Raw genomic sequence first — 15,849 nt, 5'->3', positions numbered from 1 at the left:
TTTTGTAAAAAGGTACGTTTCAATATTATTACTAGTACCTTCTTCCTTGTCTCAAGAAAGTTTTCGTCCAATTTACGGAACTTTCAAGGAACGGAACAAAGTTTGCGAGACAATACAGAAAAAGCGTATATTTAGACAATTAACGACGAAACAAAGAGAAATATCAAACGAAACGGGTTGAGCGTTGCGGTGAATCCGTCGGTTAGCCGATGAGAAAGTCCACCGTATTCGCCCCCATCTTAAAAATCATCGGACCGTGTCAGAAAAGAGGGTGCACGTGTCGGTTTACGTCCATGTGACTCGGTTCTACGGCATCCGGCTGTTCGCATTCTTTACTCTTCTCTTCATCCTTTTGGTACACCGTAAACTACGCACGTCTAAACCTGATGACTCAGTCGTTGTTACATGGGACTCGAACATAATGCACATATACACCATAAGCTATAACTTTATGAGCCCTTTTCGGTTGCTTTGCACTGCATTGGAATCCATGCAGTTATTTACTTCGAGTATAGTTCCTGTATTCATTTATTTCATTACTATAGAGTACTATTGCGTTCTTTTTAATTAAATTATAGAATTTCAAACTATAGATTATGCACGATGAGTCTTACAATCTATTTGAGCGTATAGTGTAGAGAAAATGTTCCTGGTCACCCATTCATTTGGTTAAGAAGGATTTGCTAACTTTCACTTGGAGTCGATGAAAAGATAACACCATACGACATTAACGCTGCAAATGTGGTTAAGTTTCATTAAAAACTGATTCGAGCATTAACACGCTAATGGAGTATAATTAGAACAGCCTGTGAAACGATTATTTCCGAGTAAAGTCGTTTCTTTTCAGCTGTACATACAAACACGCAAGAACACTTTACGACGACGATGTGCTATTGTGTTTTTTGGCGTATGGAGTTCCTCGTCAAGAGGATAACATTTTTAATCTTGAACGAGCTGCGAGAAAAAAAATATTCTTTATTGGAGAAATTACGCAGGAAAGCATTTGAAATGAGAAAATCTTTCATTTGAAATTTACAACAAAATTAATTTTAGTACCAGAATGCACAATTAGTGTTTCGAAATTTTTAGAATTCAACTGTCTTTAAACTTTCTGTCTGTTTTAAATATTTTTTATAATCGAATATTCTATAATTTTAAAAATCTTCCTTTTACAATACGATTGAAAGCGTAATGCGATGAAAGAAACCATCTTCGCGTTAAATAAGATCCACGCAAGAGTAACGAGAGACGGTTTCTGAGTTGATAAATTGGAATGATCGTTGACACAATAATCGATGGTATACTCGATAATAATTTCTTGAAGGCCGGCTCGAGAGGTTTGTCTTATTGAAAGAAATGATATAGAATGGGGAAAAAAATAACGGGCTATTATCTTTCAAGTAGCATTTTAGACGGTCGTGCTTGGTTGACAGTTTCTATTTCCATGACCATATAATCAGTCGCGTTAGCTTGAAACGATGGCGATGAATTACAGATACGATAAATACACGTCCATTAGAGAATACACACAATATTCTCGTGCTTTTTATTACTCGATTATACGTATACATGAACGGCATCTTTGTGTCTTCCCATGGGAATATTTTGTTAGCTGGAGTACGCTCTTTATGAAAAGTTCATAGATTCCGAGTTTAAAGAAAATTTTATTTTTAATCAATTGCAATTAGGAATAAGGATACAGCAATTCAAATCTAAAATAAAGAAAAAAGTATCTATTCCAACAAATATAAGTATGTATAAAACTATAAATATAATAATTTTCTTACGGAAAATTATCTTCTTATGCAACTTATCTCCAACTTATCTCTAACTTATGATCCGTATCCAGATAAAGGTAGAGAACGCTAATCAAACTATGTAGAATTAATTTGCCATGGATAAACACACGACACACCCTTTGATTTATAGAGCATAGCACAGCTTCGTCTTGAAGTATAAGCACTGCGCTTAAGGACCGCCATTCATTATTCTTGAAATCCATCAGTGTCTAGGAGTGCCGCGCGATGTAATACTTAACTAGTAAACTTTCCATTGACTTAAAATTGCACTACATCTATGAATGCGCGACAGAACTGTCTTATCGATATCACGTTGAAATATACTCCCTGTCTCACAAGTTTCCGTATAACTTTTATTATTGTTATTAGATAGAGCTTATCGTAATTCATTCTAATGATAAACGCTACTAACTAATAAATCCGACTCTATAAATTCGTTTACAGACTTTACAGCATAAGAGAGTGGCGTAATCAATAATATTTAGGTTCAAAAACTGAAAAAATTTAAGGAATAGCGTCTTAAACCGAATTTCTTATTTTTAACATAGAATCTCTGAAATTCCAGGAAATTTACTGCGCGTGAGAGTAAATGCACAACAGGTTGTTGTTCAAAGGAAGCTCGATGTGTGCGCAAACGGTAAGTGTACAAGTTTAGCGAAGTATTCTTTCTGGTGAGATGGCGAGAAAAATGAAAAAAGCTGATTACCTCATTTTCTTCAACGCACCGAAATAAAACGGAACATTAATGCGGTCAGGCTGAAATAAGAAGCGGCAGCTTCATATGTGCTCCTTATAGCATCTCAAAGAGGGATACTCGAAGAGCTTTAATAAGTGGAGCACAACGGGTGCTGCTTTTGGGTCCTGCATACACTGTAGCATAGTGAGTCTGGAATTTCCTTTCATCCTTTTAATCAATTTAAATAAATTTTTATCATTATTGTAATTTTTATAATACTACTATGTGCGTTATTTTCTACATGATAAAAATGAATTAAAAATGTAAAATGTAGCATTTTACTTTCCTGTTTTTAGTTATTCCATGACGGGATGTCAGTACTTGACTACCACACCATGTAACATGGCATAACAGCATGCATTAATGCGACAATGTAATCATTTGCATAGCATCGCGGTGTCGTCAGTAAAACTAACTTTAAAGCTTAAACGCGGTATAATTAGGAAATTTTGAAATTAGGAAGCGCATCTGTATCAGCAGAGGCTTGTATACATGCTACTTTGTATATTTTCAAAAAGAATAGTACAAGTAATAATAGAAAATCAATTTATCATACATCTTCAAATTTTATAAAAATCTACTTCATCTCTATTTTATCAAGATGAAAAGATATTTTTGTATAAATCAAACTTTTAATACGCTAGATATTTTGTAATATTCTACATTCAGTATTCAATCCTTTTCCATAATTTTAACACTAAATTATATAATGTGAACGACCGAATACTGCAAACTCATTCAAATACATCTGAGAATTGCCGTATTCGCCCCGCATTTTATGCAGCCTCTTTTGAATTTCCGATTCGAAAAGTTCGCGTCAACGTGAACGATATTCAAGATATTAAACTGTGGGAAAAGAACGGAAAATTTTTCAACGACCTAGAAGCTGCTCGAGTTCTAAGAAATATTTTGAGACGTTGAAAATATTACATATTTTCGTGTTCACAAAGCATTCCGTGTCAAACTCGACGGTATCTTTATGTATTTTCATATCTCTTTTCTTCAATACCTTAAAAATTGTCCTATTCTTTTTAGATAAAATACTAAAACCATTAAAAACGCACCAAAAAGGTGTATAAAAGCGCATAAAAATATTTGACTAGGTCCAAAATGTAAAGTTGGAGTTTCTATCAAAGTTCACCCTTTAGTCTACAAAACGTATGCAAATAGTTAATTATATAGCAACGTGTTTTGCTGACCGGTAACCAACCAGAATTCGATCAATAAGTAGAATAAAACTAATTGCCATTCTTTTCTAATACTAAAATGCGAATGAAAATCAATACGAAATTAATCCTGTTCTGAATTCGCAAAATTAAAATTTATACACGATATCTACGATGTCAAGTAATTTTAATAATTCACAGCAGTATTTTGTAAAATTTAAGGAAGTTTTAAATAACGTGATTCGAACGTATACATTATAAATATATATTACTTCGAACTGTTGAATTTTTAATTCTCTTTTTATTTCAATGGAATAGTTCCAAAGACTATTCATGTACCAATGAATATTCTCAGTCACTAATGACTCCTTATATCGATCGTATCAATTACTCACCCCACAAGGAGGTGCATGACTTTTGTTTCACCAATTTAGGCCAAATTTCACGTATAATCAATTTAACACGATATTCAAATAATTTAATAATTTATTATCCAAAATTATACTGTTCAAACATATGCAGTGCGGTATATTATTCAAATATTTTGAATTAAAATACCCATACCTTTTGATTTAACATTCTAATGTCTAAATCTTTAACATCTGCAAAAATACAGATCATTATTATAATACAATATCTCTTATAATTTTTTCTATAAAAACAAACTAATCTTTATTATTGATATAAAATTCCAATCAGTTCAACGCAGCATAAGTTCTCGTTACTTTTTGCCAAACAACAGCGGAAGAACAGTAATCAACGAAGCATGCAAATGAAATAGATTTTCCGGTGATTCGTCCATCATTGTCGCCGAAGCAGCATACAACGAGCTCTATGAAAGGAAAAATCAGGTTTATTCAGTACGACAATCGCTGCACGATTTATCCAGCACATGCTCGTGTTATCGTGGCTGTACAAAAGCAACGGTGTACGTTGCTGAACTACTGAACCCCTATTTTAAGCACCGCAGCTGTCACACGAAATACGGTAAGAGAGAGGGTATGCGTTTACGCACAAGGGCAAGACTGCAGCCCGTGGATAATCTGCTTTTACTAACAGCATATTACTAAGTTGAGGATATACCGGATCTGTTCGAGAGACGCTTTCCTTGCTCCCTAAAAATATGCGCGCTCTCCACAAGGGTTGAAATTTTCACTGAAAGTGAACTCGACCTCGGGTGGATCACTTTTCCTGTATCACTGCCGTGTTAGATATCTAAACAGGAGTTAAACACAAACGTTTTTATTACAGACTTCGAAATTGAGGGATTTCGATTGGAGACATCTTATAACTTCTAGGTATATTTTCAAATTGATTTCAGATTTTATCATAACATTCGTACCTCGTTACGATGCTAATAAAATGTCAAGTGTTGTATAACACAAATATCCACGACTACACTGCGGATTTGTTTGAATGTATGAAAAATTGTAATGTGCAAAAATATACGAAATATACGTAACAATGACAAATATATAAAAATCCAGCTTTCATATATTCATTTAATTGCTTCACTTCTATCGTCAACTAATCTGTTCACCACATTTTCCATTATAAACCAACAAGCATCTATACAAACATCCCTACACACACTTCCTAAAAGAAGAAAAAAGGAAAGAATGAAGAGAAATTCCAACAGCGTGGCTTCTCCTTGTCGGATCAGCTTCGATCGAGACGAAGATGGAAGTTCAGCACTGCACAAAGACGGCAAGCACGAGGTTGACCACCTGCAAACTGCAGAGAGAGGGAGAGAGTGGCATGCACCCCAGCGGGCGGAAGCTATAGCTGGCACTGCGTGTTGTAAGACGCAATGCGCAACATTTTGCGGAGGCCTTCGTCGCTTATCGGTCAGGATATCTCGCGTGAACCAGCCCGAATCAAAGTGAAATCCGTATTGTCACTCAAATCGGACAAACTGTGCGCGCCATACTTTTTCTTTTTCCGGAGCGAATTCAGTTTACGAACCCAGTTGAGGATGGCTTGTAAGTTTCTATCATTGATCCTGGCTTTCTTTCTCTCTTTCCTTCTGGAGTGGTTCTTCTTGAAGTAGAAAATTAGTGATCGATAAAAGTGAGATTAAAATTTGTGGAACACTTTCTTTCATTTAAATAGGTGGTTCGAAGACTTTTAACATATTGATATTTCTTTTGAAAAATAGATAAAATATGAGTAGCTTGGAAAAATGTATTACATATGGTGTAATAAAAAATTCATACTGAATTTTGTTTTTGGAATTTTAAAAGTCTTTTTAGAAGGGCTAAGAATAATTTTATTCAAAAATTTCCTGTACTAAAACATCGCAATTTATCCACCTGTGATATACACACTTGCGATAAATAGTCATAAAGTTTCAAAAACACCCATAACGCCAACTGACAATAGTTTACGGCGCATGTATATCATAAGTTTCTCGATGTTCACAGTTTTTAATATTCGCATTAGGATATATCTCGACTATAAAGTCTGTCGACGTATTTGGCAGAACAAAGGAGTTTCAACAACTTCCGATTCGAAATAGTTCCAGGTTTGTCCCGTAAAGCAAATTTTCCACGCAACAGAGTAACATAAATAATTTCCATCCAAAAATGAGAACATATTCCAGTCTCGTACAAAACATGGCAATTGATCCAGATTGTCAGCGAAGAGATTAATCGATCGGAATCCTGTGTTCATGCAGGATTTAATTACAATCTACAATTTCAAATAAGGTAATAATTCTTAAAAAGGTCAATAATTTGCTGTTGATTCTTTGCGCTGACTAGATTTATTTTCTTCAGTTATTTTAGTTTATCTCATAGATGTCCTAATATTTACAGATGGGGATGTAAGGCCGCGTTTACGACATCTTTCTGGGTAAACGCACGCTCTTTGGAACGATTCGATAAATCGAAACGAGGATAGGCAGACGGGCGGCAGAATGCGGCATTGGCGAAAAATCGCGTCGAAAAATTGGCAAAGCAGGGCGACTTGTCTGTGCATTTCGGTCGAAAGTAATCGTCCAACTATCGTGCATTCGTTTTTTCTTCCCTTGGCATCGAATCGATATCGTACCATCCGCGCGCAATCGAAAACCTTCCTACTGGCTTACCGTAAAAACACCCATTCAATCGTTAGTTATCAAAGTTAAATTCAATTTAGAATTCACAATTTTGTCCCATTTTGATAAGAACAGAGAAATCGACAGAATTAGGATAAATAAGTTAAGGAAAACGACGATTCGAAACGGAGAGTTCGTGCACCACGTTTTTTTATGAAACGATAACTTAAATTATTTTCATCCACAATTTGAACTATTTTTATTCATATACTTGTAAAGCTGTGAGTAAATTGAATAGATTTAGAACAATTTAGAACAAATAGAAAAAGAATTTAAAATAGAGATTATTTGTTAAAATAAGAGACAGCAATTTACTGCACTTTTGCGTTTGAGATTATTTCAATTTCGAATATTTTATGAAAAAATATTGTGCTAAGAGAAAATTTTGATAACAATGACAAGCGAATAAAGCGTGAAACACAAGAATGTATTTTAAGAACTTCATATGTTTTCTTTCATCCGTCTTCACCCAATAATAATGCCATACTGGTCCTCATAAGTGCACACAGGTGTGAACATGAGGTAAGTACGCTTTAGTTTCGACAATAATAGTCTCTACCCTGTTTATGATTCATTAGAAGTAAAAAGAGCAATGTACTCGATGGAAGTGGTACTTTATCCTTTCGAGAAACAACTGAAGCAAAGAACTGGAGTCATTCGAGTTAAAGTGATTTATAGATCTGATCGTATACATCATAACAGTAACGTAGAATCATTCCAATGAACTGAAGTCTACAGATCAAACAATTGTTCTAATACGTTTGGACTTTGTACAAACGTATATGTATTATGAATAAAAATATAAAGGTATTTAAACTTTCAATTATCCGTTATATTACAATAATAACGCTTAATATTCAGTGAGGTCATTTTTAACACTCATTTACGCAGAAATATGCAAAAACCTTTGAAAAGATCTGATATATTCAACATAACATGTTCAACCATGTGCCCCATGAAGATTATTATTAAACGCTTTCAAAATGCGTGTTACCACACCATGAAACCAGTGCACCTTTCGCAACACTCAACGCTTCCCACCGAAACAAGCATGTTCAAGGTTCGTTATGCCAGGGTTATTTAAATCACCGCTGCTCTCACCGTATTGTTTACGCTCAATAGAGAACGCAGGACGTGCTTAACCTAACCCAATGCTAGCTTTTTCTTTTCTACCGTCGACGAAAGGAGATCCCCAGAGGGAATCGTGGGGACATCGGAACAGGAACGTACGAAAGAACGAAACCAACGGTGCATCGACCCTCGAACACGTGGCATCGTCGTCGAATTCGAGCGTGTGTTTCTCCTAGGACCATATGCGCTTGGCTTCCTGGCCGCACTTCGCTTACAAGTGCACTTCATCGTCGGCTAAAGCCGACGACGGGTGGTTATTTCAAGGCGAACCCCTGAAAAAAAAGAGAAAGTTCCCTCCCTTCGCCCTTTGTCTAACGCCGCTGACTCAGCCAGCCACTATGCTAGACTGCCAATACCAGCACACAGAAATTGCTGAATTTCTTCTGTTTAACCTGGAGAAGCTTGTGCCGACTCGAAATCCTCGTTGGTTCGCTATTACGAGCATAACGTGAAGCTCGATCCCTCGTGGACATACTGTGACCTTTATCTTATACCTATACTTATATAATGACTTGAATGTGTTAATTGTTGGTATATATAGCTCATTATGGCCAGGTTTGGGTTTATTAAGAGTAGAAAGCTTGGTTCTTGGATTTGCGTATCGTAAAAGAGTGAATGGTAGCTTTAAGGATCCTTAATTATGATTTGAAGAAAGTTTTGATGGTTGATTGTTTTGCGAGAGAATTCTATTTTTTTGAAATTCATTCTCAATTCTTTCGGTCTGCATTTGATAGCAATAGACTGCATAACTCCTATAAAAGCAGCCCCAAAACTTTTGCCATTTGCTCCTACCCTGAACTCACGGTTTCTAGCTAAAACAGCTATTAAAATCGACCCGGAACTTTCGAATTAAATACACTCACGTAACACGTCAAAAGCAGAGAATCTACTGGATATCAGTCGGCATAGTACATCGATAAGAAAGGTAGTATAGTGGATCGATTTTCAGTGAACGTATTCCAAGAAATTGGTCGAGTTTAACAGCCACGAAGGGAACTCCAAGATCACACGTAGGCGACAAATTAAGTGAATAAATAAAGAGAAATTAAATTAAGTAAATAAAGGGGGATTAAGTCGCAATCTTTCACTGGTCATATACAATTGATAGTTGAAAAAAGGTTCAACCCACGACGGATCAATATGATTTAATTAATTAATATCAGTATTATCGAATTTACTGAATTAATATTTTAACATTATATATTTTTAATTTTTAAACAAATAATTAAAGACTAGTTCACCCATTCCCAGTTCAACAAATCTAACTCAAATTTACCGCTATCAAATAAACGAAATATCGAGCACACGCAAGCATACAATTTCATTATTATATGGAATGATTGTACGTCTCGTATGGGTTGCGTCATTAAAAATCTAAATTCGCTAAATCGCAAAACGTCACCGGATGAAATATCGGAGCGGCGCGACGCATCGCTCGTCTGCATCGGGGTTAATGTTACTAACATGCTATTTTATTTACGTTCCGGTCGCGACACTCACTGAACAGTACAGCGTCATCCAACGTGCACCTATCCTAAAGGAGGATGCGTGGCAGTTTCCGCGGTTACGATTTCATTCGGCTTTGGAGCGCAGGCGGTGGCTTCTGAATTCCAGTCTCGACCGTGAACCTCGTTCATTTCGGTCGGCTGCACTGGCAGATAGCCAAATATCTCTTCTTCCCTCCTGGTAACGTGTCTAAACGGCTACTGCGAGACGGAGTACAGTCCGACTCTGTATTCTCCAATGCAATCGCGTTCAAGTACATTACACCGGAGGTCCAATGCCAATCCGAGCCGGCGCTGCTTGTCGTAGCGTCAAACCAGTTTCTCGCCGATAGACGCGGCCTTCTGATGTAAACGTCAAAGAAAAATCAGCGGGCTACGCTACCAGTTACGTCATATCATTCTCAGGAAACAGAATTTCTCTATTTTTGAAAGATTCTTGATTGAGAATGAGTGACTGGAAATGATAACTACGAGATTTTATAATAAGTAAGTTATTCTGAATGTTCTGAATGTAACTTTGAGTGATTTATTTTGATTCTATATTTATAATCTTATTCGAAGGTTTCCATAAACGAATGATGAAGCTTCGGTTATTTGATGGAAATTTTACTTACTAACCGATTAAATTAACTCATGCTGATTGAATTCACTTATATGGACGTGAACTCTTATCAGATCCACGAAAAATTTGTTGTTGCGTAGAGGATCAGTGATCTGTCTCCTATTATGTGAACTCTAGTTATATAAATTGCTGGTTTTCCGAAAGATGTATATAAATAAAATTTTACTCCATATAACAAAAACGTTTCTATCTATTTTATTAGGTTTCCTCTATACTATAAAATTTATTACTATTATTATTATTTTTTATTGCTCATTTATGACTTTGATTCATTCATTTCAATAATTCCTTGATGCATAGAAAAAATATGTATATCAGATATGTATATGTATATCAATTTCCTAATCATTTCACGCAGTACAATTTTAATGTCGAGACATAAAGTGCAGAAATGACAGGTTTTCGCGTGGACTGCACAATGTGCATAGGGCACAATGTACACACGGTCGTTGTTCAAGAGTCGAAGAGTAACTCGTTCAGCAGAGCAAAACCTTGAATTAGCACAGAAGAAAATCACCGACAATTCAGTGCACATTCTCACAACTTGTGCATTCCCACGACTGGATCTTCGCCCTTTTTTCGTCTACATTTTCTAGAATCCAAGTTTCCTTTACCTAGAAAGAATTCCAGGAAAAGGTTTTCCAAAATGGCTTTTATTAACTCGTTTTTTAAATAGCACATTTAAATAGCACATTTATTGAAAAATTATAACAAATGATACTACGTCTCTGTTTAGAACAAAGTAAATGTAGGTAAGTACTTTGCAGAATGAGGTCAACAATGGGGATAAGTAGGAGAAGAAAGATATGACTCTGTTACCATTACATATTAATGTGTATTTGTATGGATTCGAAATATAATGTGACCTTATCCTTAATTAGGATATTTTTAGAGTATTCTTCAATAAAATTATTGATAGAGCTACTTGTCCTCTTTAAAGAATATTATCAGAATTGTTCCTTAATATCGAATCTTTTCAGCGGTAATCGAATGTTCTTTCAAGAACAATAATCCCATTTCATTGATTTTTTGTGGCTACGAAAGCGAAATTTACAAAGAATATTTCTAAAATTATGAAATCCGTAAATTCATATGTTGAAAGAAGCAAAGATAACAAGTAAAGCAGAGTAGAAAACTATCTTCTCATAAAAACAGTAGATTGGAATTGTAATCCCAACGGGGTTAATAGTGCAAATTTCATTATACACATGCGAACGCGTGAAGAACGGGCGGAGAGATGCAGCGTGAAACAGAGTGTTTAAAGTTCATTGAACAATCGGCTGGAACGAGGCAGCTGGCGGTTCGCGATATGTAAATGGAACGTAAATTTGTAAGCATCGCGTGCTCGACCTAGAGAGAAAGAAGCCCTTTGAAGGGAAATCCTTCAGGAGAAGGGAGGAAACGCGGTGCACGCTATCATTTTTGCACTACCAAGTCACGGCAGTCTTTCTCCTCTTTTTTTCTTTCGATCGAACGATCGTTTAATCACGTTTCAGGCCTGTTTTTTCTCTTCTAAAGAAGATTCGAGGTTCAGCCGATTATCTTTCCTGTGCCTGCAGATAAAACCGATAATTGGGTTGCTCGTCTCGGTAGTGAATGAGAATAATAGAATTGAAAATGATTTTGTTAAAGAAAGGTCTACTTTCTTCAGTATTTAAGAATCTAATCTATCACATAAATTTATAATACATAACAGAAATCTATTATATCTCTATAATAACCATACAATAGGAGAAGAATGTCAAGTTTGATTATAAAATTGATTGTTTTCTTTTGTTCCCATGATGATTGTTAGACGCAATAAAGGAAGAAGAGTTTCTTCTCATTATTTATGTGGGAATAATCGTGTTGCAACAAGATACAAGTTTTGCAATGAAATAGGAAATAGCTGTTTATAATGTAGTGCTATAATCTTCAATTTATATCCAGTTCTGAAATTCATAAGTTAAAAGTAAAGTTGGAATTTCTTCAAATTGAATTCGATTATAAATTCAGTTCATTTTTATTACGTTTTCGACCCTCGATACAAGTATACTTAGTAATAAATGAAAATGAAATGAATTCTCGAGTAATCTTTTGACGAATCTTTCAACATTATAAATTGAAATAGTCGAACACTTTCGGAGCTCTAACGACAATCGATGGAATTTCTGTTCAGCGATAAACAAGGTTTAAACGCTTGATAGGGCCGATTGTACCGAGCTTAGACACTGAAATCAAAGTTCCGCGTTACATAAGGTCGATCGATACGATTAGCTCGTGTATCTATATAACGGTTATTGCACTTTGTTGAATTGGAATTAGTTCATCGCTCTCGCAGTCTTAACTGACCGTTTTACCAACTTGCGTAAGTTGCAACTGGCTCGAGTAAAAGTGAAATAAAAACTAGAAGGCGATCAAGTGTAACAACAATCGGCATCTACGTCATGTCTTTATAAAATTGATCTCAGATCGATTAAAAAAAACTGCTCGTTCCTGAAGTGGAAATACATGAACATAGTTTTTAAAGTGAAACTCGATGGGATAAAATTTCAATCATTCGCTTTAAGGATTGCAGCGTTTGCACGCAGATAAAGCTAATTACAAAATACTGCTATATATAATAATAAAAATTGTTTCACCCACGTTACAGTTCACTGCATTATTATACTACATTTGCTTCACGCTACGGGTGACGTTTAAACTACCAGTACCCTTATCCTAACATACAATACTGCATTTACTTCAGCCAATTATTATTCACGTTCGTGCTATGCTGCGTGAATTCCTACTGACATTCGAAGGACGCACGAAGACATAAGTGGCGGAAGATTACCCTTTGAATCGAGCCATCCCATTTCGTAGCCTTGAGCAGATCCTGTTTTACAACGTCACGGTGACAAAGCGGATGTGAAAGGCAAATGTGCCGAATGAAATTGAAAAGTAGAAAGTCTTTCGATTTTTCACTATTTTCGAGTTTATTATTTTTACCTCTATTCGACTGAGTTATGTACAATAATACAGCCTCATCGTTCTGCCCAATACATATATGCACAGAATGGACAAATGACCTAATATGAATTGCGCAATACTGTCCATCCCCAGTACTGTGAGAAAATTACGTTTCTTTTTCAATTTTCCACGTTCTCTTTGTCGTTTATATATCGCGAAACACGATCAGAAAGGCAGGTTCCCTTATTCATTAGATTAATTTCATTTCGTACGGTTAATGGAAGAAGAACTGGCAGGTTCGTACGGTAGGAAGAGGGCAACCGAGTCCAATTTGGCACACGGCTCGTTGCATGCTTCGTGGCTCGTCTTGAGTGTCCTTACAAGCACCAGGACACTGGACGAGTTTTCGCGTGGTCGACTCGTTAAATTAAGTTCGGCTAAACTGAGCCGTACTTTCCACAAAGAACCTTCGTACATTCACCAGCTATGACGTTCTGCTGGCTATCAAATTAAACAACTGACTATGTTTTAACTATCCGCGGACGATGAACCCATATACGCGTTCAATCTAATTGTAAGTTATCGACATAGCCGATGAGCTCGCGTACTTACATACGCGTTTAGACAAAAACGATTAACGTAGCTGATACTTTCAACGAGAGACTCTGAAAGATCACTTTGATTTTGGCAGAAAAGGAATATAGGATTAGTCCTCAGAATGCTCGGAACAAAACTGTTCAGGACCGAATGCAGAAATTGCAATATAATCTCTATAATATAAATCATACGTTATAAATTCTGTACTTTCTTAAGCCAGCGAATGTATTGTTATACTCGCAAGAAAATAGACACTATATGATCGTTAAAGAAACTCGAACGCTGCGATACCGTTATATACATTCCCTACATTTTCAAACATTTCTAAAACAAAACGTAGATACGTCCGATCATCCCCTTAGGATACTTTGCTGAAAAAGAATTATTTACACGAAGGTAGTAAGGACACGTAAGGAAGATTCCGGAGTGACAAGACGCTGGGTTAGGTTAGGTTATGTCTTCGTGTACAGAGAGTCCAGAGCGTCGCGGTCGTTGTGATAGCAGTTTCTCAACCAGTCTTTCCTATCCCTTCTCCTCGATCCACAACCGTCCTCGCTGGGTCCCCTTTTATTCTTCTTCTTTCCCGGCTTCTTCGACCTCTCTTTCCACGTTTTACCTTCGCGAACTTGGCTCGCTGCTTCGTCTCGACCTTCTCTTTTCCTCTCATCAGGTTTCTCTAGCCGCATCGTTCGTTTCTCGGGCTCGCCGATGGGACCGCGTTATACACACGAGCGCGTATTCTACAAATTGCTCGGTCAAGAACGCCAGAGACAATCATACCACGAGAGTTCGTTCGTTCGCGGAACCCTTTCACGAGACTGTAATCCCTTCGTCCGACGGTACAGGAAATACCCATCCGAGCCGATATGTGACTAAGAAACCGAAAGGTGTTCATTAAGGGTTCCAGGAAGACCTCCTTTAACTATTTAACTGCCAACGATTTTTCTGGAATTTTTTAATCCTGTTGTTGAATTTAATTGGCTGTCGATGGATTTATTTAAACTTTGATTTTAAATGCATGTATATTCGTTTTGACGTCAACTAGAATACGCATAAGAAATTAGAATTTAGTAGAATTTCCCACTTAAAAATTTAGTGACTTTTGTAAGGTTTTCCAAAGTCATTAGAATGTTAAATAAGTTTCGTCTTTTTATTATCAATTTTACATATTTTCAACATTCTAAAAAGAATTGGCTTCTTACAAAGATGTTCCACTGCAAATTGATTGTATCAAATATTTTTACTAATTCTGATAAAATACCTGGTAAACAAAGCATTATCGTCAGTTACAGAATGAAGTAAAAAACTCGAGCACTGAAAGGTTTCTTAAGCCTTAGCTTGTAGAAGCTGCACGGCTCGTAAATCGTCGCAGTTACACTTAAACTGAATGACTCCACGGGTAATTTGTCGAAGGCGTTTGCAAAAGTAATTTATAGTTGAATTTCTTAACGGAATCTCGTACCCGTGTAACAAAGTGTTACACAATTGTTACGATGTTATCTGCGAGTTGCAGCTGCATGATTTGCCACATTGATGGCCGAAGAGAGAAACTTTCTCCGATAACCGTTGGAAAATAACGAGGGGAAAACGAGAAAAGACAAAAAGAACATGAAATTTCCCACGATCATTCGATGTGAATATAACAATGTTCAACAATAGTCTGTATTCAGTGAATTAAACATCTAATCCAAAAATGCTTGAAGACGCTAATGTCAAAGATTCTCGATCAAAAAATACCTCAATTGAGAGTTGTTGGTCAAATTTGCTATTTTACCTTCTTTGTATTCAGCTCGCATCGCGAGGAATAAGAAAGGTAAGCAACGAGCAAGAAATCGCGCAACGCAAAAGTTTCTTAAAAAAGAAAAGTGGAAAGCTTGCCACGTTGGTGCACACTTTATCACTCAGTTCACGGCAGGTATATTGCAAAGTTGAAGGGAGTACCGGAAACGCGGTATCGTGGTAAAAGTAGCTGTACTACGGTATGCGCTGTGCGGTAATAACAGTGTACAAACTGCGGACTACGATTGCACAATCAATTGTACTCGCGTGGCCAAGTTTACGAAAACAGTGCCCGTTTCGTTTCATTTTATTTCACTTCGCTCCTATTGATGTTACATACAAATAAGATATTTTGAACGGAGAGCGCTATCTATGCAGAGATTATCATACGCTGAAATTGAAGTTATTGTTATACATCTAAATAATCCAATAAATACATTTTTCTAAATTCACAGTAAATCTTAATAAATTCCTCACTGAAGGGAT

General features: G+C 36.3%; 1 protein-coding gene across 5 annotated transcripts in view; it reads right to left on the bottom strand.

Moving 5' to 3' along the window:
- Window positions 1-15,849, bottom strand: part of LOC117207269 (protein sidekick) — a 43,664-nt gene that overhangs the window by 13,433 nt on the left and 14,382 nt on the right. The gene's annotated exons all lie outside the window — the stretch shown is intronic.

The sequence above is a fragment of the Bombus bifarius genome, unplaced genomic scaffold (assembly GCF_011952205.1).
Source record: "Bombus bifarius isolate JDL3187 unplaced genomic scaffold, Bbif_JDL3187 scf7180000008026, whole genome shotgun sequence".
Taxonomy (NCBI): Eukaryota; Metazoa; Arthropoda; class Insecta; order Hymenoptera; family Apidae; genus Bombus; species Bombus bifarius.
Note: the sequence above shows the minus strand (reverse complement) of the source record. Positions and strands in the feature narration are given on the sequence as shown.